We start from the raw sequence: 22,412 nt of genomic DNA on the forward strand, positions 1-22,412 counted from the left end.
AAGGCATGACATTGGTTGCATCCCAGACGCACACACCCACAGCCCGGGGCACCTCTCGCAGAGTGGTCCAGTGCGCGTGGTCAACCAGGCGCCACGGAGCGTGGATTCCCTTCCACCGGAGGGGGTTCCGCGACCCAGCAATGGACGGGATGCCTGGCAGGGTTGGGTTAACCTGCTGGGGACGTCCCCAGCCACGCACCGGAAAGGGGGCCCTGCGCGGCCCCCTCTCCTCACTGAGCCTGCCTCTGTGCTGGCCGAGGGTGCGCACTCCTCTCTCTGACCTGCCAGTGGGTGGGCATTGGTGGGTACACCCCAGTCAGTAGGGAAGCCCGGAGTGGGGGCACCTGGGAGCCGAGGGAAACCTGACTACTCTCGAGGGTCGCCTCCCCAGGCAGACAGGGGCCCAGCACGCCAGGCATGAGCCCTGAGCCATGGTGCAGCAGGCTTACACGACGGGCGGCCGCCAAGGTTCCAGCCGCCCACATCTGTGGGTGAGCGATGGCCAGGCTAGCTGGTGCAGTGGGTGACCTTCCCTCTTACCGGGGTACCTGGATCTGGGCCCTGTGGGGCCGAGCTGGGGTTTCAAGACTCTAGCGGTCCCACCCGACCCCCTGTCTGTGCTGTCTCTGGCCGCCTTGTTGTCTGTCTCCCAGCCCCCCCAAAAGGGAAGCAGAAGGGGTCGGGGAAGGATGAGTGGATCGGGCCGCAGCAGGGTCAGGCAGATGTCTGAAACAAAAGAAAAGTTGCCTGTGACTCTTGGCGGTGGATCACTTGGCTTGTGCGTCGATGAAGAACACAGCTAGCTGCGAGAATTAGTGTGAATTGCAGGGCACATTGATCAACACTTCAAACACACCATGCGGCCCCAGGTTTCTCCCGGGGCTACGCCTGTCTGAGAGTCACTTGTACATCAATCGCCCCAGGGTTTCCTCCCAGGAGCGTGGCTGGGGCTGTCACAGGAACCCCGTTCCCTTCGTCCCCGTAAGGTCAGACCCCGATCAGCACCGTCGCTGGATCCCTGGGCCTGGAGCGCAAGCACATTGCCGATGCATACGAGCCTCCCCAGTTGCCCCGCCTCATGCTGGTTTCGGGAGGGCCGGGTGGCTGGCACGCCCCGGATGTGGTGGTGGCGGCGGCAGCTGGCCTTAAAAAAGCCTGGCGCACCTTCATCCTACTCCGGGGCACCTTACCGTGCTGTGTGTGGCCTGTCTGTGGTTTCCCATAGCTGCCGGCACAGGATGGCCATGGAGCGCGGACTTCGTGACCATGTGGGGTTCGGTCGCAGATTGGGATAGCGCACACTTGCCTGCACCAGAGGCACAGGGTTGGGGCAACCCCCACCATATGGGCCTGAGGCCAGCTGCCCCGAGCTTTGTGCTCCCCCCAGACTACGGCCTCAGATCAGACGTGGTGACCTGCTGAATTTAAGCATATTACTAAGCCTCAATAACGGCCAGTGAAGAGGGTAGAGCCCAGCGCCAAATCCCCAGGCAGGCGTTGGAAATGTGCCATACAGAACACCGACACCCCCGCATTGCTCAGGGGGCTCAAGTCCTTCTGATCGAGTTTCACCCTGCTGACGGTGTTAGGCCAGTAGCGGCCACTTGCACACCGGGATCAGATCTTCTTGGAGTCAGGTTGCTTGAGAATGCAGCCCAAAGCGTGTGGTAAACTCCATCTAAGGCTAAATATGGGCACGAGACTGATGGCCAACAAGTACCGTAAGGGAAAGTTGAAAAGAACTTTGAAGAGAGAGTTCAAGAGGAGTGAAACCGTTGAGAGGTAAACTGGTGGGGTCCGTGCAGTCCGCCCGCAGAATTCAACACGGCAGGCAGGTTGGTCACCTGAAACGGTGGAGGCCCTTGCAGGACTGCGGCCCGGGCACACCCAGCCCCAGCAGGACGCATTTCCTCTGTGGCGGTGCACCACAACCAACTGGGAAGGCCCCAGGGGGAAGGTGGCTCTCTGCTCCAGCAGAGAGTGTTACAGCCCCCTGACAGCAGTTTTGCTGTATCCACAGGGCCAAGGGAGATTGACCGCCAGTGTGCTCTGCTCCAGCAACTGTCCTGGCCCCTGTTGGGGGTCGCCAGAGTGGTGACGGGAGACAGGACTCCTGATGCGACTGTGGTGAACTGCCCTCAATGTGCCCGACCACGTCGCGCCGCCGGGCGGGGAGGCCCACAAAGGGCGCAAGTGATCTGAGGTGATATCGATTAACCACCCGACCTGTCTTGCAAAAACACGGACAAGGAGTATAACACGTGCGCGAGTCAGATGGCCGAATTAAACCCTGTGAAGTAATGATGGTGAGGGCCGGCGCTCACCGATTTCAGTGGGATCCTGTTGCAGTGGGCGCTCCACCGACCTGTCTTGCCTGCTCTGTCAGGGAGATGGTGCATGAGAGTGTGTGATAGGACCTGAAAGATGGTGAACTCGGCCTGGTGTAGGTCTGTAGCGGTCCTGATGTGTAAATCCCTCGTCCGACCTGGGTATAGAGGCAAAAGACTAATCAAACAATCTAGTAGCTGGTTCTCTCCGAAGTTTCCCTCAGGATAGCTGGCGCACGGAAACCCCAGTTTTATCTTGCAAAGCGAATAATTAGAGGTCTTGGGGCCAAAATGATCTCAACCTATTCTCAAACTTTAAATGGGTATGAAGACCGGCTCGCTGTCGTGGAGCCAGGCATTGTATGCAAGTGCCCAGTGGGCAAGTTTTGGTAAGCAGAACTGGCGCTGTGGGATGAACCAAACGCCGGGTTAAGGCGCCTGATGCCGACGATCATCAGACCCCAGAATCGATGTTGGTTGATATAGACAGCAGGATGGTGGCCATGGAAGTCAGAATCCGCTAAGGAGTGTGTAACAACTCGCCTGCTGAATCAACTAGCCCTGAAAATGGATGGCGCTGGAGCATTGGGCCCATACCCGACCGGCGCTGAGAGCCGCAGGGGCTATGTTGCGATGGGTAGGAGTGCCACTGCAGTGCGCACAATAGCCCAGGGCGAAGTTCCGGGTACAGCCGCCCCAGGTGCAGATCTTGATGGTAGTAGCAAATATTCAAACAAGAACTTTGAAGGCTGAAGTGGTGCAGGGTTCCATCCGAACAGCAGTTGAACATGGGTCAGTCGGTCCTAAGAAATGGGTGAACACCGTTCGGAAGGGACGGGTTATGGCCTCCTTTGCCCTCAGCCGATCAAAAGGGTGTCGGGTTCAGATCCCCGAACCCGGAGTGGCGGGGAAGGGCACCCTCGCGGCGTTCAGTGCGATAACGCAAATGATCCCGGAGAAGCCGGCGGGAGCAACGGGGAGAGTTCACTTTTCTTTGTGAAGGGCAGGGCACCTTGGAATGGGTTTGCCCCGAGAAAGGGCCCAAGCCTTGGAAAGCTTTGCGGTTCCGGCAGCATCCAGTGAGCTCTCGCTGGTCCTTGAAAATCCAGGGGAGATGGTGTAAATCTCGCCACAGGCTGTACCCGTATCCGCAGCAGGTCTCCAAGGTGAACAGCTTCTGGCATGTTGGAACAATGTAGGTAAGGGAAGTCGACAAGTTAGATCTGTAACTTCGGGATAAGGATTGGCTCTAAGGGCTGGGTCGGTCGGGCTGGGGCGCAAAGCAGGACTGGTCGCACGCCATGGCTAGAGGAGCCCTTCCTGTGGATCACCCCAGCTGCAGTGGTCACCTATCTCGTTCCCCCTCCTGGGGTTCAAGCCCACATTCTAGCAGCTGACTTAGAACTGGTGAGACCAGGGGAATCCGACTGTTTAATTAAAACAAAGCATTGGGAAGGCCTGCAGTGGGTGTTAACGCAATGTGATTTCTGCCCAGTGCTCGAATGTCAAAGTGAAGAAATTCAATGAAGAGTGGGTAAATGGCTGGTGTAACTATGACTATTAAGGTAGCCAAATGCCTCGTCATCTAATTAGTGATGTGCATGAATGGTAGAATGAGATTCCCACTGTCCTTACCTACTATCTAGCGAAACCACAGCCAAGGGAACGGGCTTGGCAGAATCATCAGGAAAAGAAGAACTGGTTGAGTTTGACTCTAGTCTGGCACTGTGAAGAGACATGAGAGATGTAGGATAAGTAGGAGGCCTTCGGGCCGCTGGTGAAATACCACTACTCCTATCGTTTTCCACTTACCCGGTGAGGCGGCGGGCGAGCCCCGTGGGGCTCTCGCTTCTTTCTCCAAGTGCCCAGCACCTGCCGGCACGACCCGCTCCGGGGACAGTGGCAGGTGGGGAGTTTGACTGGGGTGGTACAGCTGTCAAAGGATAACGCAGGTGTCCTAAGGCGAGCTCAGGGAGCACAGATACCTCCTGCGGAGCAGAAGGGCAAAAGCTAGCTTGATATCGATTTTTCAGTATGAATACAGACGGTGAAAGCGGGGCTGCTGACTTTTTGGTTTCAAGCAGGAGGTGTCAGAAAAGTTAGCACAGGGATAACTGGCTTGTGGCAGCCAAGTGTTCCTAGCAGCGCCGCTTTTTGATCCTTTCATGTCGACTCTTCCTATCATTGTGAAACAGAATTCACCAAGCGTCGGATTGTTCACCCACCAATAGGGAACGTGAGGTGTATTTAGATATTCGTGAGACAGGTTCGTTTTACCCTACTGATAATGTGTTGTTGCAATAGTCATCCTGCTCAGTAGGAGAGGAAACGCGGGTTCAGACATTTGGTGTGCATGCTTGGCTGAGGAGCCAATGGGGTGAAGCTTACCATCTGTGGGATTATGACTGAACGCCTCTGTCAGAATTCCCCCATTCTCCCTAGACCGTGATATCGCAGTGCTGTCCAACATCAGTTGGCCTAGGATAGCCGGCCTCAGGGGCGGTGTGTAGAGTCGCTCGCCTGGGGACTTGAGTGTGGACAGAAGGGGGTCACCTCTCTTGCCCGTAGTGCACCACATGTTCATGGGGAAGCTGGTGCCAAATCATTCGTAGATGACCTGATTCTGGTTCAGGGTTTCGTAAGTAGCAGAGCAGCTACCTTGCTGCGATCTATTGAAAGTCATACTCTGAGCCAAGCTTTTGTCGCAAGGCGCCACTGCCAAGGTTCTCCATCCTTCCTCCAGGTGCCCACGGGGTGCACAGGAAAATCCCACCCACCCTAGGTACGCACCTGCAGGGGTGTGCGGGCTGTGTGGGGAGTGCTCTTCTAACCTTTCCTGGTCAGCCTGGCGCACCAGATGGCATCGGCACCGGGCCTTCAAGGTGGTGCCTTAAGCCTCACACTAGGGTGGGGGAAAAGAGGCTGCAAGCCACCCCGGGATGCGGGGGGTGGTACCTTAAGCCTCTGCCACTGAACGGTGGGGTCGGGGCAGGCACGGCCGGATGCCGGGCCAACTGGCCCAGATGGCCCGAGTTGCGACTGACTCCCGCACTTGTCTCTGGTCAGGTTCCGGGGCGTGGAAGTGTCTCCCAGGCCCCGGCCCGAGTGCACGCAGGTGGTGCCTTAAGCCCCGCCGAGGGCGGGGAAGAGAGGCGGCAGCTTAAGCACCAACCCCAGAGCGCATATGTTTGCTTCTTTTATCCTCCGGGTCCCAGACGCTCTTATTCTTGATATCTTATTTGGGTGCTGGTCCCAGACTTTCACTGTTGAGTTGTATCCGCTTTGTTCACTCTGCTGCCAAATATACAACTCTTCCTGCTTTGCCTTAGGGTCTCAGACACTCCTCTTTGGGTGCAAGCCCAGACCCTCCCCTCACAGCTTCTGGGTTCTTTCTGGGACTTTCCCAGACCTGAAGCACCTCCTGGGTGACCTGCGTACCTGACTACTCCCTTCTCATGGGTATCAGGCTGTACCCGTGCAGCTGCATCCCTTCTTGAGGCTCCGGTACCTTTCAGGCTTCCAGCGGAGTCTGCAGCAGCTCTGCAGTCTTCCGACCCTTTCCGGCCATGCGTTCTCCTTCTCTCACACTTCACTGGGGCATGGGCTGCTCAGATGATTCACTCTGCAGCAACCCGAATAGTCATCTCGGGGTGGACTACTGTTTGGTTCTCCCTTTCCTCCGGTCTCTGCTTCCCTTGTGTCACATGTCAGCTGCTCCTGTGCCCGGTCTCCGCTGTTCCTCCTCAGATGATCGCTCTCTTCTCCATGTCCCAGCCGACCTGCTTTACTCCTGTGTGGGATTGCCATACAGCTGTGGGCCAATCACTTGGTTTGAGAATCTAGACCGGTCACACTGCTTCTCTACAGTGATCTGTGGACTCCCAGTCATCTTCTTCGTCACAGTACTAGTTTCCAAACTATATGCATGATACTTTGTACTTTCTGGTCTTTCAGTCCTGTGATGTATGTTAGATTGACTCACTTGACAACAAGACATTGGCTCTATTCAGATAGGGGGAGGGGGGATTTAGGGTTTAGAGTGATTTGAGTGTATTGGAGCAGGGTCATACCACTTTCTCTGATAATGGTAATCCGTGATTCCATAGAGGGATTCCTTCCCGACGTGATACTCCCTTGTGTACCACCCCCAGGGGTACTATTGAACTCTGGACGCACCACCCTGGCCCCATGGAAAGGGTCTCCCCCTAGGAAAGAATGGATGATCTCCTCTGATTCGTCACAATTGATAGTTGTTAATAACGAAACTAGCAAGGATCTTCTAAGTAGAGATATGTCAATTTGATGTGTACTGCATGGTGTTAACTAGTAATGATGTGCTATGTGGGTTTGCTAGAAACAGTTAGTGTTAACTGCGAGTTTCAAATGTACACGAGTGAAGAATTGAGAGATAAAATGTATTCTGTTTATGCTGCTGTGCTGTATATGGTTATAGTGTCATAGGGCCTCATTACAAGCATGGCGGTCTGGGAACTATGGTACCGGTAAGCATGCTGGTAACGTAGGCCCCGGACTGCCATACTACGAGCTGTGCTCGTGGGCGCCTGTCAGCCTGCCAGGTCTGACCTGGCGGACAGAGCGGCACCCGCGAGCCTAGCACGTCGGATGCACCGGCACCACTCTGAATGGAGCTGATGCATCCGACATCCCATTCCCATTCAGCCCTATGGGACCGAATGGGGATGAGGAGTCCCTCATTACCGGCACCCGAGAATGGGCAATTACCGGGTCTGCCATACTCGGCATGACCCGGTAATTGCCCATTCGTGGGTGCTGGAATAAAATGGATACCGGCGGCAGCCATGCCGAAACTACAGGCACAGCTACCATCAGCCTTCCAAGGAGGCCCATTGTCTGTCTGTTTTTACAGTTAAGGAGAGGGTGCGAAATAATGTTTATTACTGTGTATCCATTTACCCCATACTGCGTATCCATCTACCCTAACTCCACATATACATTATTGTATTTTTATTGTGAGCATTTAGAGTATCTTTAAAAAATATGTATATATATATATATATTGCGCAGAGGAGTAAGGAATGACGATACATTTTTAACAGATCTTTATGGTGTTTCTTCCTATTGTGTCTGAAAGGAGGGGTGGGCAGCAACATGTAGGAGTCCTGAGCATGGGATACTTACAGGTTACCGCACACATGTGCGAATGGCAACCGAGGGGGTAATGAGTGGGCTATCCTATGAGGACCTATGGCAGCCCTCAGAGTGAACAGTAGGCTCTGTGAGGGATTGAAGGCCCTTTTCTATTAACGGGTGGTAAGCCCTGGTGGCTAACAATAGTTAAATAACAAGTCAAAGACTTCTCTCATTTGGCCAGCTTGACAGCATTTTTTATAAGAGAGAACGTGTGTGATTAGATCTTTGGTATAAAATCATTACATAACATAAACAGTCATCAGTGAGCAGATCAGTTCACAGGTAGATAAATAATTAAACATTAACAACTGGATCACCTGTAAGCAATTCAGTTCACATTTGGTAAATAAATAGTCAATTTTCCTAAATTGGGTCTCATGGGAGTGAGTGAGTCAGTCAGTTCACCTTTGGTAAATATTTTTTTTTAATTTTTTTTTTTATTTGTACTTTACTCAGTTACAACTAAGTTTTGTCAAAGGTTCACATCGTCCAGATCGTCTTGCCGTAAAAAGACAGACGAAACCATCGAAGTTCGAAAACCTCACCCCAGCTGGCCTGGCCAAAACAATTTTCTTGGGTCTTCTTTGTTTTGCCGTTTTTCGAATCTCACAGCGTTCTCATCATCGGACCGAGTGCGGGTTATCAACTCGAATGCAAGTTCAATAAGTTTGGCCAGAGCTTGAGTCCATCTCGTGTTCTCACCAGAAATCAATCTCTTCCACAGCTTGTCTGTTTCGAAAATCCAGAGGTTTTCCGCCAGCGGGGGGAGGTAGATGTTTCTGTTTTTCTTTGTGGTTTCACACTCTGTCACGAGGTGCTTCAACGTTTCGATGGATGAGTCCTTTTTACATAGGCAACATCGCTTTTCGGGTAAGTCGCCTCTGATCGTTAAGATCTCTCGAGTTGGCATCAGGTTGAATCTTGCTCTCATGATCGTACTTCTCAGTTTCTTATCCGGAAACTTGGCACAATACTTCAAGGGTTGTTTCGCCTTGTTAAATATTGGAGGCAGGTGGCTTAGCAGTACGCACCCCAGATGGCAACAGAGAATCCTATGACCCACAGAATGTGGGTGGTGCGGAGGACCTCGCCACGGACGACACAGCTGCCCGGCCCAAGGCACTACATGCGGTGCATGCGGTAGAAAAGACCACTACGCAAAAGTATGCAGGTCGTCGGGGATGCAACAACAACCCCAAACACCCCAGGACAAATCCTCGGGAAAGAAAAAGAAACAGGCCAGCGCTCGCCGCGTCTAGACCACTAATTTGTTGACCGAGGAGGAAGGGGACGATGTGGCACACACCCAGCAAGAAGCCGCGAACGACCAATGGAAAAAAGGAAAGAAAGTGTACCTGGTTTCAGCACTAAACTACAGAGACACAACACCCAAAAGGATACGGCGAAGGCGAAAATGCCAAGTAGCAATCCAAGGAAAAGACACGCAAATGACCATAGACACCGGGGCGTCCGTTAACTTCATGCCACTGACCGCGTTCAGAAAACCACAGCCCCAACCTGTCCTGAAAACGACGGACATGCTACTGTTTGCGTATGGGTGCAAAACTCCACTGCTTATAGAAGGCAGATTCCGAACCACACTCAGCAAGTGTGATAAATCACTGCAGTCCAAAATCTACGTAGTGAACGCAGGGATTGAGTGTCTTCTGAGCGGAGACGCGGCAGAAGACCTGGGACTCATAAGTTTCATATGCGAAGTGACCAAGTCACAAGACATCACCAGCATTCTCAGTAACTACCCGAACCTCTTCAAGGGGATTGGATGCCTCAAAGGACAGTCAATCAAGCTGCATATCGATGAGTCCATACAACCACGAGCAGTGCGACACCGAAGAACGCCGTTCCACATACGAAACCAAGTGGAAAAGGAGCTCCGGGCACTTGAGAAAGTAGACATCATCGAGGAAGTGACCGGGCCAACACCGTGGGTGTCACCCATGGTCATCAATAAGAAGCCCAAACAACCCGGGAAAGTGAGAATATGCATTGACATGCACCTCCCTAACGCGGCGATAAAATGGGAGCGTCACATCACCTCGACCCTCGATGAAATAGTATCAGACCTCACAAGATCCAAAATATTCTCGAAGGTCGACCTCAACGCCGGATATCACCAACTGAAACTTCACCATGATTCCAGGTACATCACAACATTCTCCACTCACATAGGCCTACGCAGATACAAGCGGCTATGCTTTGGAATCTCCTCTGCGGCCAAAGTGTTTCAGCAAATCATCCAAGAGGTAATACGCGGCATTCCGGGGGTACTAAACGTCAGTGGGAACATTCTCATACACGCAGAGAACAAGGAAGACCCCGTACGACGGCTCCACATGCTACTCAGAAGACTAGAGAGTGCAGGCCTGACAATTCACAAGGACAAGTGCGAGTTCCTAAAGGGAGAGATCTCCTTCTTTGGGTACACTTTCAACAGTGCAGGCATTTCGGCAGACCCCCAGAAAGTAGCGGACATCCAGGCTGCCTCACCCCACACCAACGGAGGTTCGCAGTTTCCTAGGAATGGCAACCTATGTCACGGATTTCCCCCTTTCTCACCTGAGATCGATCCTTGAGGATTTCTTGGAAGCAGTCTTCTTGCGCACGGATCGGGTTTTGGACAAGCCCGCGCGAGCCTCTTCTGGCTCCAGCGTGCGCTCAGCATTCCGGGATACTCGGAGGCTCCGGGAAGTCCAGGAAACGAGGAAGGTGTACTCGGAGGCGGTACACGAAATCCGGGATGCAAGGTAGAGAGAAGAGGGAGGAAGGGAGATGGGAATTTAGAGGTTCCGGGAACCAGGAGCAGGAGAATAGTTCAGCGAACTACGGAGCACACGTCTAGTCACTACCAGAGATAGCGTTGAGATGCGTGGGGCCGTGGGGGCGTGGTCTATTTGTAGAATGTGCTACGTCCAACGTGGAGGCTGGTGGAAGGCGTACCACGTTAGACGGCCATGTTTGAAGTACCAAGGAGTGTAAGCACCGTTGTGACAGGGACCAGGAAGTCCAAAATGGGCGATTTCTGTGGATCATGACAACCTACTGCGGAAGGTTCATCCCCAACCTGGCCACACTATCATAACCCCTACGAGAACTCATGAAGGCCAACACAAAATGGGTTTGGGGGCCCACCTGCCAAGAAGCGTTCGAACAAATCAAGGCATCACTCTCGGCAGACACCACCATGGCTTATTACGACCCTGCATTGTCGACCGAACTGTATGTTGACGCCAGCCCCGTGTTTCTGGGAGCCATCCTTATACAGGTGGTCAACACAGGAGAGTCAATGCCGATCGCTTATGCATCCCGCGCCCTGACACCGACGGAGCAAAGGTACTCCCATATTGAAAAGGAAGCGATCGCAGTGCTGTGGGGCTGCCGCCACTTCCATTTATACCTGTACGGCCGAAAGTTCAAGGCCTATACGGACCATAAACCACTACTCCCCATCTTCACGGGCTCTTCATCACACACCCCAGCCAGGATCGGAAAGTGGCTGCTACACCTACAACAATATTTCGAGTTAGCATATCAGCCAGGCAGTGGAAACCCAGCGGACTTCCTGTCGAGACACCCAAGAGCGGCCACACCGGGGAAATACACGTGGCGCAAGAAACGGAGGAACACATCTGCCAGGTGATCCACACAATGAAGCCAAGAGCCATTGGGATTTTAGACATTGTAGAGGCCACACAAAATGACCCATGCTGTGATCTGGTGAAAGACCGATCATCTCAGGGGAATGGAAGTCTTTCCTACGGAACATCCACAATAGAACAGCTGAAGCAAAAGAATTCCTCACTGGCATCTTCACAGTAAGACAAGACCTATCCATCACAGAGGAAGGGCTCATACTAAGGGGGACCCGAATCGTCATCCCCGCAAGCATGCAAGACAGAGTCGTGGCGTTGGCGCACAAAGGTCACCAGGGGATGGTAAGAACCAAGGGCCGGATCAGACACTGTGTTTGGTTCCCACATATCGATGAAAAAGGGGATCAGCTTATCACCACCTGCCTCCCATGCCAAATAACGGGGCACCAACCAATCCCGAGCCCATTCTATCAGCGGAGCAAGGGCCCTCTAGATGGGACGCCATATGCATAGACTTCTGCAAGATACAGGAGGGCACATACCTATTGATGGCGATCAACGACCACTCCAGGTACCCCGAGGTCGAAATCGTCAACTCCACGGCAGCGGAAGCAGTCATACCGGCAATGGAGAAAATGTTCGCAACTCACAGCCTTCCAAGGAGGATTCGGAGTGACAACGGTCCACCATTGCAAGGAGAGGAATTCAAGAAATACCTCACAGAACTCAACATCCACTACCACCACATAGTGCCTAGATGGCCACAGGCCAGCAGCGACGTTGAACGATTCATGCGAACAATAAACAAAGTCTTGCGCCTGTCGTGCATCAACGCAAGCCCCTGGAGAGTGGACTTATACAGATTCCTGAGGAATTACAGAGTAACACCCCACAGCACAACGGGGATACCGCCGGTCGGACATAATGTATGGAAGCATCATCAACTCATCCATCCCACACCACCCGAGCAGGGGTACAGACACGTTTGACAGGGCACGTACTGAACTAAGAAGGACTGTGGCAAACGAACACATGAGCAACAAAAGGAACGCCAAGAGGTCCCACCACTGAGTCAGTGACCAGGTGGTAATGATGAAAAACCCATCAAAGTCGAAATTAGACACCCAATACGACGCCGTCCCATGGATGATAACCCAGAGGCACGGGACCATGATAACAGCCGAGAGAGGACAAAGACAGGTAACAAGAAACGCGTCTTGGTTCAAGGCTGTACCAAAAGATCTATGGACGGACGGCGAGCCGCAACCTGATGAAGAAGAGGACCCGCCAATGGGGGAGGAACATGACCACCCGGAAGGCAAAATTAACATGGACGACAGAGTGGAGGAACCGCCGAGTGAACCAGAGTTGGGTGAGCCGAACGATGAAGGTGAGCAACTTGATGGGAGTCACGGGATAGCACCCCGGGGTGGACAGTATGGTCTAAGAACTGCGCCCCGGCCCCCAGCCAGACTCAGAGACTATGGGCCTCATTACGACCCTGGCGGTAAGTACCGAACATTACCGCCATGGCGTAATCAACGTTTACGCCATGGGTCGATGGCGTAAAGTGCGGCATATTCCGACCCATCGGGCACGTGCATTACGCCATGGCATTAATGTAAAGTACGGCATGGCGTAAATGGGGCAAAAACGGCCCTTACCGCCATCGCACGCCGCGCAAGGAGCACTACCGCCACACACACCATAGCGGCGACCGTAATTAGCGGTCACCGTAATTAGCGGTCACCGTAAATAGGCAGAACCGGAAATAGCGTCATCGCGGCGGAACAGGAAACTGCACGACGGCCATCTTGAAAAACACAATCCATTGCCATCCTCCACAACCATACCTGATCCAACCCTGACACCTATCCACACCCAACACCCACCCAATTAGCCAAGTAAAAATGCCCAAAGCCGTTAAAAAAGCATGTGACCGGCAGCGCCAAGACCGTTTCTCAAGGGAGGAACTAACCATGCTCGCAGAGACTCTGCAAGAAAATGCTGCAGCTGTATTCTCCGCGCAGATGACAAGGCCGGCAATAGGGAAAAAGAAGGCCATATGGGCCTTAGTGGCACAGCGTGTGAGTGCAGTGGGGGCCGTACCCCGCACTGCCCAGCAGTGCAGAAAGCGCTGGGACGACTTGAGGCTCCGTGTCCGAAGCATCCTCTCAGCTAACCGGAACCTAGCCACGTCAACTGGGGGTGGATCCGATTCGCCCATAAAGCTGCAAGCATGGGAGGAAATATGTGCATCCACCATCGGGATGGAGAGCATCCATGGTGTCGGAGGGATGGAGAGAGGAGCGCCGACCTCAGGAGATGCAGGTAGGTGGCCAGAGCAAGCCATGCTAAACTCAACAAAGTCCCATCATGTGAATTACCATGTAGCCCCATAGTGCATATGCAACACATCGGCAGGTGTATGTCCACAGACACATCCAGACTCCACCCTGTACACACACCCTAACTGCTGGCACACACATACCACCATGCTACCTCCACGCAAAAGGCACAAAACCTGTATGCCCCTGCCTGAAATGTGCTGCATGTACCCACTGTATAGATGTCATCCCTCACAATGCACGGCCAATGTCCGCGGACCCATCAATAACACTATCCCTCCTTTGCTCCACCACAGGATCTGACACAGACCTCCAGGAAGAGGACAACACTGCATCCAGATCCACCAAGAGGGCCAGGCCACAGGCATCCACCTCAGCCGTCCTGAAGCAAACACACCAGCAGCCACAAACCCTGCCTGGGGAAGAGGACAGGCAAGTGCCAGCCCCCACAACAGCAAACACAGACCCAGCAGCAGCACCGCACATGTCACTAGTCGTGCCCACTGAAGGGACAGGCTCTGCTGCAAGCAGCACCCTCGGTGAAATCGCTGCCATAGCGGCAACCTCCGACAGTGAGGCAGGCAGCATCGAGGTCATCGATGAGGGAAGGCCCACTGCCCAGCCACATTCCTAAACCCCTGCAGGCGGATGCCACACAGGGGCAGTCGGAGGCCGAGGATTGGCCAGCCACCCCATCCCCCCAGCCTGAGGTGAGCAGCCCAATGGATATGCAAATGCCACTGGGCATGGGCCAGCAGAACCAGCAGACACTTGAGGATATAGTTACCCGCCAGCAGCAGCTATCCGGCCTCCTCAACGAACATGTTGCACAAGGGATGGCATGGAGAGTTTGGCAGACCGAGTCACAGCTGCCATAGAGTCCTCCACAAAGGACATATGCACGGAACTCGCCGCTGTGCGCAATGTCCTCACAGAACTTGTCCAGACCATCAGGGACATGCGTCCAGATGTGCAGGCCGGACCGTCATCAGCCAGCTCGGCACAGAGCAGCCCCATCCGCAGATCAGGGCGCAATCTACGCAGCACGGGCAGGGGTGCCCCGGGGGCCAGGGGAGGGGATCCACATTAGTGGCTTGACAGTCGAGCAGGACTACTGCACACCCTGCTGCACAGACACTACCGCACCTTCGTAGGGATTCCAGGGTGGAGGGGGGAGGGGGTGTGTTGGGGTGTTCAGGGTGGAGGGGGAGGGGGTGTGTTGGGGTGTTCAGGGGGGAGGGGGAAGGGGGTGTGTTGGGGTGTTCAGGGGGGAGGGGGGAGGGGGTGTGTTGGGGTGTTCAGGAGGGAGGGGGGAGGGGGTGTGTCACGACATTTCATAGTTTGAATACACTTTTTTCTTTCCCAAAATGAAATGTGTGGACATTTTCATTGCATATGTGTGCTTTATTGGTGTACAGTCCACAGTGTGCATGTCCCAGAGACACACAGTGCCCCAAGTGCAGTCTCCATGTGATTCACACCAGCCGTGTGTGCTAGAAGCAGAGGTCGATGATACTTTGGCGCATTGCACGCCCCTCCTGTGCGTCGCCTCCTCCATGGGGTGCTGCCCCATCGGCACCCTCCTCATCCTCATCGTCAGGTGGTTGCAGTCCTGCGTCAGGGGGCAGGGGCACATTCCGTCTGACGCACATATTGTGTAGCATGACACATGCCATGACGATCTTTGCCACCTTCTCATGGTGGTACAGGAGTGCCCCACCAGACCTGCTGAGGCTTCGGAACCGTGCCTTCAATAGGCCGAATGTCTGCTCTATGACCACACGAGTACGTGTATGTGCACGGTTGAAGTCCTCCTCGTGCTGGTTCTGCGGGTTCCGGACTGGTGTAAGGAGCCACCTCTTCAGGGGATAGCCTGCATCACCTGTATGTAGACGAGAATGTATGTGTCAGTCATGTCGTCTGATCAAGAACATGATGTGCCACAATGACTTGCATCCAACTGTTACTTCGGCTCACTTCTACATGCACTAATTGATTCACACAATGCAACCAGTATATGCTCATGGCTCCCATGGCCTGTTTTGCATGCCATCACCCAATGTATGCAGAGTGGTTGAGTGCATTGTGAGTGGCCATCCTCTGTCTCCGTTCTCTGTGTTGCTCACAGCCAGGTGGAGTATGCATCATTCCCCCCCCCCCCTTCAGCCAGGTGGAGTATGCATCATTCCCCCCCCCTTCAGCCAGGTGGAGTATGCATCATTCCCCCCCCCTTCAGCCAGGTGGAGTATGCATCATTCCCCACCCCTTCAGCCAGGTGGAGTATGCTTCATTCCCCCCCCCCTTCAGCCAGGTGGAGTATGCATCGGTACGTCATTCACCTGCCCACTTCCATGACATTGGACTCACCAAGTAGCCAGGATCTTGGGCCTGCATGTCGCTCCATGTAGCGTGGTATTGTGGAGTTCCTCAGGACCATAGAATCATGGGTTGATCCGGGGAATCGGGCACAACAATGTGTGATGATCTTGTTGGAGTCACAGACCATTTGCACGTTGATTGAGTGGAACTGTTTCCGGTTGGAGTACGGTACCTCCATGGCACGTGGAACCACCAATTCCACATGGGTGCAGTCGATGGCACCAATGCAACCGGGTATGCCGGCTAGTGCATGGAAACCCACCCACTTTGGTGTTTGCAATCTCCTGGCCAGTCCGTGGTAATGAGATGTGGTCGTCTGTGTGCTTGAGGAGGGCATCGAGCACTTGGATGAGTGTTCGTGAGAATAATGGTTGTGAAATGCCATGCAAGTGCCCCACTGTGTGCTGGTAGGTGCCTGTGGCCAGGAAGTGGAGTACAGACACTACCTTCAGTAGGGGGGGGATGGCGGTTGGAGTTTCTATCATGCTGACGATGTCGTTGTGTATCATGTCTACGATGGCGGTGATGGTGTCCCGGTCCATACGGTACAGGGTGTGGATCTGCTCAGCAGTGAGGTTGAATGGATTGGCTCCGATGCGTGGGATTGGGGGCTGCCTGCGTGGTGGCACTGGCTGTGCTGGTGGGGCTTGCTGGGCCTGCCTTGCCCTCCTTCTCCTCCTGCGTCTCCTCTGTGCAGCCTGTTGTTGTTGTTGTTGTTGTTGTTGTAGTAGCACTTGCATTGCTATCAGGTCCTCCAGCCCCAACATTGCTAGTCGTATTGGTATCATTGTAGAGTGTGACTGGGTGTGGGAAGGGGTGGGGTGTGCTCTTTTTGTACTTCCTGAGTCTGTATTGCCTTCACCTGTGCTGTTTCTGTGCACCTGTGGCAGCTGCATTCACTTTACATGGCCCTTTACGGTTGGTTCACGATGGCGTAATTAGCACCATGGCGGTAAGGTACTTAACGGGCTGGGTGATGGCGTTAGGTGCATGTCCGCTTGGGTCGGCATTTGCGTACCTTTCCGCCATGGCGCTAAGTACGGTGTGACCGGTCGCGTGCGCGCACCCTTAGCGCAGTTAGCGGTGGCGTTAACTACGATGCCGCTAATGGCATTGTAGTTAACGGTCACGGGTCATGATCGGACCTGGCGGAAAACGATGGCGGTAACCATTTACCGCCATCGTTTTTCACTTAGCGCCAGGGTCGTAATGAGGCCCTATGAGTGGTAGAAGACCATCCCGAGAGACTACCAAACTCACTCGCTAGAACAGTTGCCCAAGTAATGTTTGTTTGTTTAAAATAAAGGAGGAATGTTACATCCGCCTTACGCCCCGCTACGTGGTGACATAAGGTATCCATAATAAAAGCCCTACCCCTGCTCCGCGCGGGCAGTTCCGGGGCAGGACAGCAACACATGTGTGTCCGTGTCTTTCACTGCTCCCGCAGGAGCTGCGCAGCAGGGCCTTGCAGCCCAAGGCCCTCATCTCCTATCTCCCGCCGACGCCTCGGCCGGGAGATAGGACACAACAGTGACGCACCTTTTTATAAAGCCCTATATCATGTTGTAGTTTGACTCTTCGAATTTTAAATGTCAGATCTGCATGTCGCAGAAGTTAAAGCAGAGACTAGGTTTGAATGGGCTACTCACCAATCCAGGACAGAGTCAGTGCTCTGCATATGCAGAAATACTGCCAAGGTAGCATTTACAACTGGAAGTGTCAACCTCTACATGCCACCTAAACCCAGTTCTTGGAAAATGCAGTTTCAATTTGCATTGAAATAAACGTAAATGTGCATGAATGCACACTTCTTCACTGTTATTACAGCAGTGTTGGGTAAGGGTGCGAGCTACCTGTCAACTCAAGCAGATGTTCTGCAGCTGATAGAGCTGATAGCGTTGGATAAGCTACTCTGTTGTGATTAAGGCAGTGACTGCACTGCCCTACTTAGCATTGCAGGTCCTCACTGGTAAGGTGAGAGCCCTCTCGACCGATACTGTCCATCCTTATTCCCGGAACGTAATATCTGGGTGTTCTGCATGTTTCCAAGCCCACTGGGAGTTTCTCGCCCTCATTTCCACCCCTTTGTCCACCCTTCCGTTCCTTTCTCGCAGTAAGGGAATACAGAGTTGCCAGCATTAAGTATAAAGTTTTCGTTGAAATCATTATAATGTAATTATTAGCCCAAAATTGCCACACTCTGCAAACGTGCCACATACCTATGGCCCCCTACGCTAACAGGCCCCTGCAGGTTAAGAGTTTTCAAAAGCCCCGTTGTGTGGTGAAATAGCACAAACTGGCAACACCGACTGGTGCTGGAAGTGAGACATGATTCATAGGTCTACAGGAATATGATATGATAGGTTATTGCTTAATACCCGGAGGTTTCTAAGCGCGGACCCAGGGATCGAACCTGTGTTGCTCCGTGTTGTCTTGCTTCCAAGGCAAGCACATTGCCCCTGAGCTATCCTCATGAAACAATATGAGGGAACCACCCTCTTAACCCTTCTAATCTCTTTAAAAAAATATTGCACCCCATTGCTTGCTAGCTAGGTACCATACCATACATGCATACAATACCATACATATATGCATACAAGTATGCAGAAAGATAGCAGAAACTAAGCACTCAAAAGATGGCCGTGACTGAGATCTGCAGGAAGGATGCATTGGTGTCTATGGGAAGGAATCCGAGACCATGGTCTGCAGTAAGGGGGGTAGGAGTATGGACAGTGTCTGCAGAAAAAAAGGACCCACCAGGATCTGGTGGCAGGGTGAGGAAACTTTAGCTTGCAGGAGAGGAGACAGGGATCTACAGTGATGGATGGGAATCTGAGTTCAGGATGGGATGAGGAACTGAACTCTGGATTTTAGAAATATTTTTGTTTTACATTTAAATTCTAGTCTCACCTTGGGATGACACAACTTACCTTCATGTCCCCGATATGAAGGCCCACCACAATTCAGGTTAAGAAAAAGGTTGATTTCTCAAAACTCGAATGTATTTAAAGAATTAAAGTCCATTCAAACAAAGGTGGTCTCTAGCTTTATACAAAGGAGGAATCACTGCAACATGACGTTTTCCCTGGTTACATAAATATTACTAATTCACACACAATCGCTCATTACCATAGTCAATTCTAGGTATATATTCTAAAAGATTATAATCATTCTAAACGCTCCGAATGCTTGTCGTCCTTAACTTCACATAAGCTTTTCAATATAAGGCATACCATTGTGGTTTACTACGACAAAATACAGTTTACATTTTTCACAATGACACGTACCATTTACAGATCAAAATACTTAAACCACATTACATGTGGTGCAGGGGCTTCTTTAATGTCTGTGCAGATTTAGCTGAATGTGTGCATGTAACTTTCAATCAATATGTGTGCAACTTTCAATTTACATATGTATACAAAGCTTTCAATGCACGTGTGTGCACATCTTTCCATCTATTACTCATTTGCCTTCAGAACGACCCCTTTTTTTACTTGGAGATGTAATTTTCTCCTTGAAAAGATACGATGTTAAAGAGCCCATGCCCTTTTGCCTTTCACGAAAACGTATGGCAGGAGTTTAACACTTTGCACAATTTTCTGTGACTAAAAAGAATTCCCGGTGATAATTTCTGTTGGACGGACATCTAATGTATGACTAAGCTCCCATCAGCCACAAATTTGCATGATACCTCGCCAGGCAATGGTATTTCATGACCATTCTATGGTCTGTGTGAGTCTATGCCGGCAGGATCCAGGGATTTTATTCTAAATGGTGCTTAATTTTACAAAAACACTGTATTTAAATTGCACCAAATCTGCCAGTTTTAAACTGCACTTTTGAATACAAATAACGCATTGGGCTTTACGGAAATTTCATCTAACTTGGTACCCGATTTGTATGCGAGACACAGGGCATCATAATTAACACTCACCTATATCTTTGTCACATTCGCATTCCCCATTGGCTACCAACACCCCTGCATCCTGGGTTAGTGGCATGGATACTGAATAGGGACAATTTGGAGTTATCTCGGAGCCCTCTTTACATTTAAAACATGGCTTCTCGTTTTTGGAGAATCAGATTGGACCCTCTTTCTGGAGTTACTGCCTTCAGCAAGGTCCTTTTTAGCTGGCTTTCTGGAACCCAATCCCCAACATGGCTTCCTCAAAGGGCTAATTTCTCCAGCCAGCCTGAATACCAATTTCCAATTGGTCTCTGTTACGATTGCCTGCCAGTTAAATCTAGAAATATTCTTGAATATAAATGTTTTATTCCATGTGAAAGCTATTTTTAATCATCACTCCCCTCATCTTGTTCTCAAACAGTACTTCCAGGACTTGGAGACAAAATAGCAGCCACAGTAGAAACCCAGCTGGGCAAGATTAGGGAAGACTGGGCCTCCGCCCTGCATGAGATGAAGGGGGACATAACAAACTCGAAGAAAGGGCCGAAACGAATGAGATGGCACTACAAGGCCTAGCAGAGACGCAAGAAAGACAGAAGACCTGGTGGAAAAACTGGCTGCTGTCACATACAATCTAGAATTATAGGCAGAGGACCTCGAAAACAGATCCAGGAGATCGAACGTTCGGATTAAAGGCCTTCCCGAAGATGTCCATGACAAGGATCTCATGGACGCGGTCAGGCAAATCTTTGCTGATCTAATATACCTGGATGGGGAATCTGAACTCAAATTGGACAGGGTCCATAGGGTTGGCCCAGAAAGGAATGAACCAGGAGCCAGGCCCAGGGACACCTTGGCAGCCCTCCATGAATATGGTGAGAAGGAACAGATATTGCAGGCAGCGAGAAGGGTGAAACAAATCAAATATACTGGAACCGAACTTCAACTCTTCCAAGACCTATCCTACACAACACTACAAAAAAGGAGAAAAATGGGCCCCATAACACAGACCCTCAATGAGAAGGACATTAGATACCGCTGGACTTTCCCTTTTGGTCTGCTGTTTGAATGGGAGGGAAAACAACACTGCATTACAACATGCAAAGAAGGAGCCACCATCCTGGGAATTGAGGAGGAAGAACCAGAACCCAGCACTAGAGGAGGAAGGGGGCCTGGAACAAAGAAAACGTGGGAATTGACTAAGGTGTAATGCAAGGGCGACAAGAGGTGTCAGAGAGGCCCAGAACCAGAATAAAAGTGAAATGAAAGCCCGGGGAGGGCACCCACCACAATAGAAAACACCACAGGTGGGGACGGAGGCTCATGGAATTAAAAATGGGCCCGGACAAACCTGCAGGTTATACAGCTGGGGAAAGGAAAGGACTCAATACCCACTAATCCACAGCAGATTCGCTGTCAGATTTTGCCAACGCTACATAAATGACGCTACATAAGGTTAAAAATGTTGAGGCACATTTCCAGATGCCCGGGAAGGATGGCACCAAGCTACCATAGGGTTAAATTGGCACAATTCCTGACAGGCGGCTTTGCAGGGCAGCAGAAAATGACGTTTTACGTGCCGTCAGATTTTGCTGAGGCTGCCGTCAGATTTTGCTTAGGCTGCCTAAATGAGGCAACATAGGGTTAAAATTGCTGAGGCACAGCTCCATTTGCCCGGGAAGGATGGCACTAAGCTACCATAGGGTTAAATTGGCACAATTCCTCACAGGCGGCTTTGCAGGGCAGCAGAAAATGACTTTTCACATGCTGTCAGATTTTGTTTAGGCTGCCGTCAGATTTTGATTAGGCTGCCTAAATGAGGCAACATAGGGTTATAAAATGCGGAGGCACAGCTTCAGTTGCCAGGGCAGGATGGCACCAAGCTACCATAGGGTTAAATTGGCACAATTCCTCACAGGCGGCTTTGCAGCGCAGCAGAAAATGACTTTTTACGTGACGGCAGATTTTGTTTAGGCTACTGTCAGATTTTGCTTAGGTTGCTGTCAGATTTGGTATCACTACCTAAACGAGGCAACATAGGGTTAAAATTGCTGCGGCACAGCTCCATTTGCCCAGGAAGGATGGCACCAAGCTACCATAGGGTTAAATTGGCACAATTCCTCACAGGTGGCTTTGCAGGGCAGCAGAACATTACTTTTTACGTGATGTCCGATTTTGCTTAGGCTGCCTAAATGAGGCAACATATGGGGAAAAAATGATGAGGCACAGATCCAGTTGCGCGGGAAGGACGGCGCCAAGGTGCCATAGGGTTAAATTGGCACAATTCCTGCCAGACAGCTTTGCAGGGCAGCAGAAAATTACGTTTTACATGCTGTCAGATTTTGCTTAGGCTGCCGTCTGATTTTGCTTAGGCTGCCGTCGGATTTAGCTATCGCTACCTAAATGAGACAACATAGGGTTACAAATTTTGAGGCACAGCTCCAGTTGCCCGTGAACGATGGCACCAAGCTACCTTAGGGTTAAATTGGCACTATTCCTCACAGGCGGGGCAGCAGAAAATGACTTTTTACGTGCCGTCAGATTTTGCTTAGGCTGCCTTAATGGGTGGTTTTAGAGGGGGTTGGCTGGCGCTATATGCGTGCGATTCAGGATCGGCACATGGACATCTGTTGCAAGGGCAAGGGGCAGAGGGATAGGGACAGTG

General features: G+C 51.8%; 2 non-coding genes across 2 annotated transcripts; both read left to right on the forward strand.

The window, feature by feature from the left end:
- The first annotated feature begins 751 nt into the window (after window positions 1–751).
- On the forward strand, window positions 752–902 carry LOC138489926 (5.8S ribosomal RNA). Its single transcript, XR_011275015.1, has one exon. It is a non-coding gene; the product is annotated as a 5.8S ribosomal RNA (ribosomal RNA).
- A 489-nt stretch (window positions 903–1,391) lies between these two features.
- LOC138490741 (28S ribosomal RNA) lies at window positions 1,392–5,030 on the forward strand. Its single transcript, XR_011275651.1, has one exon. It is a non-coding gene; the product is annotated as a 28S ribosomal RNA (ribosomal RNA).
- The last annotated feature ends 17,382 nt before the right edge of the window (window positions 5,031–22,412 follow it).

The sequence above is a fragment of the Ambystoma mexicanum genome, chromosome 9 (genome assembly GCF_040938575.1).
Source record: "Ambystoma mexicanum isolate Mex_15411 chromosome 9, UKY_AmexF1_1, whole genome shotgun sequence".
In the NCBI taxonomy this organism is placed as follows: Eukaryota; Metazoa; Chordata; class Amphibia; order Caudata; family Ambystomatidae; genus Ambystoma; species Ambystoma mexicanum.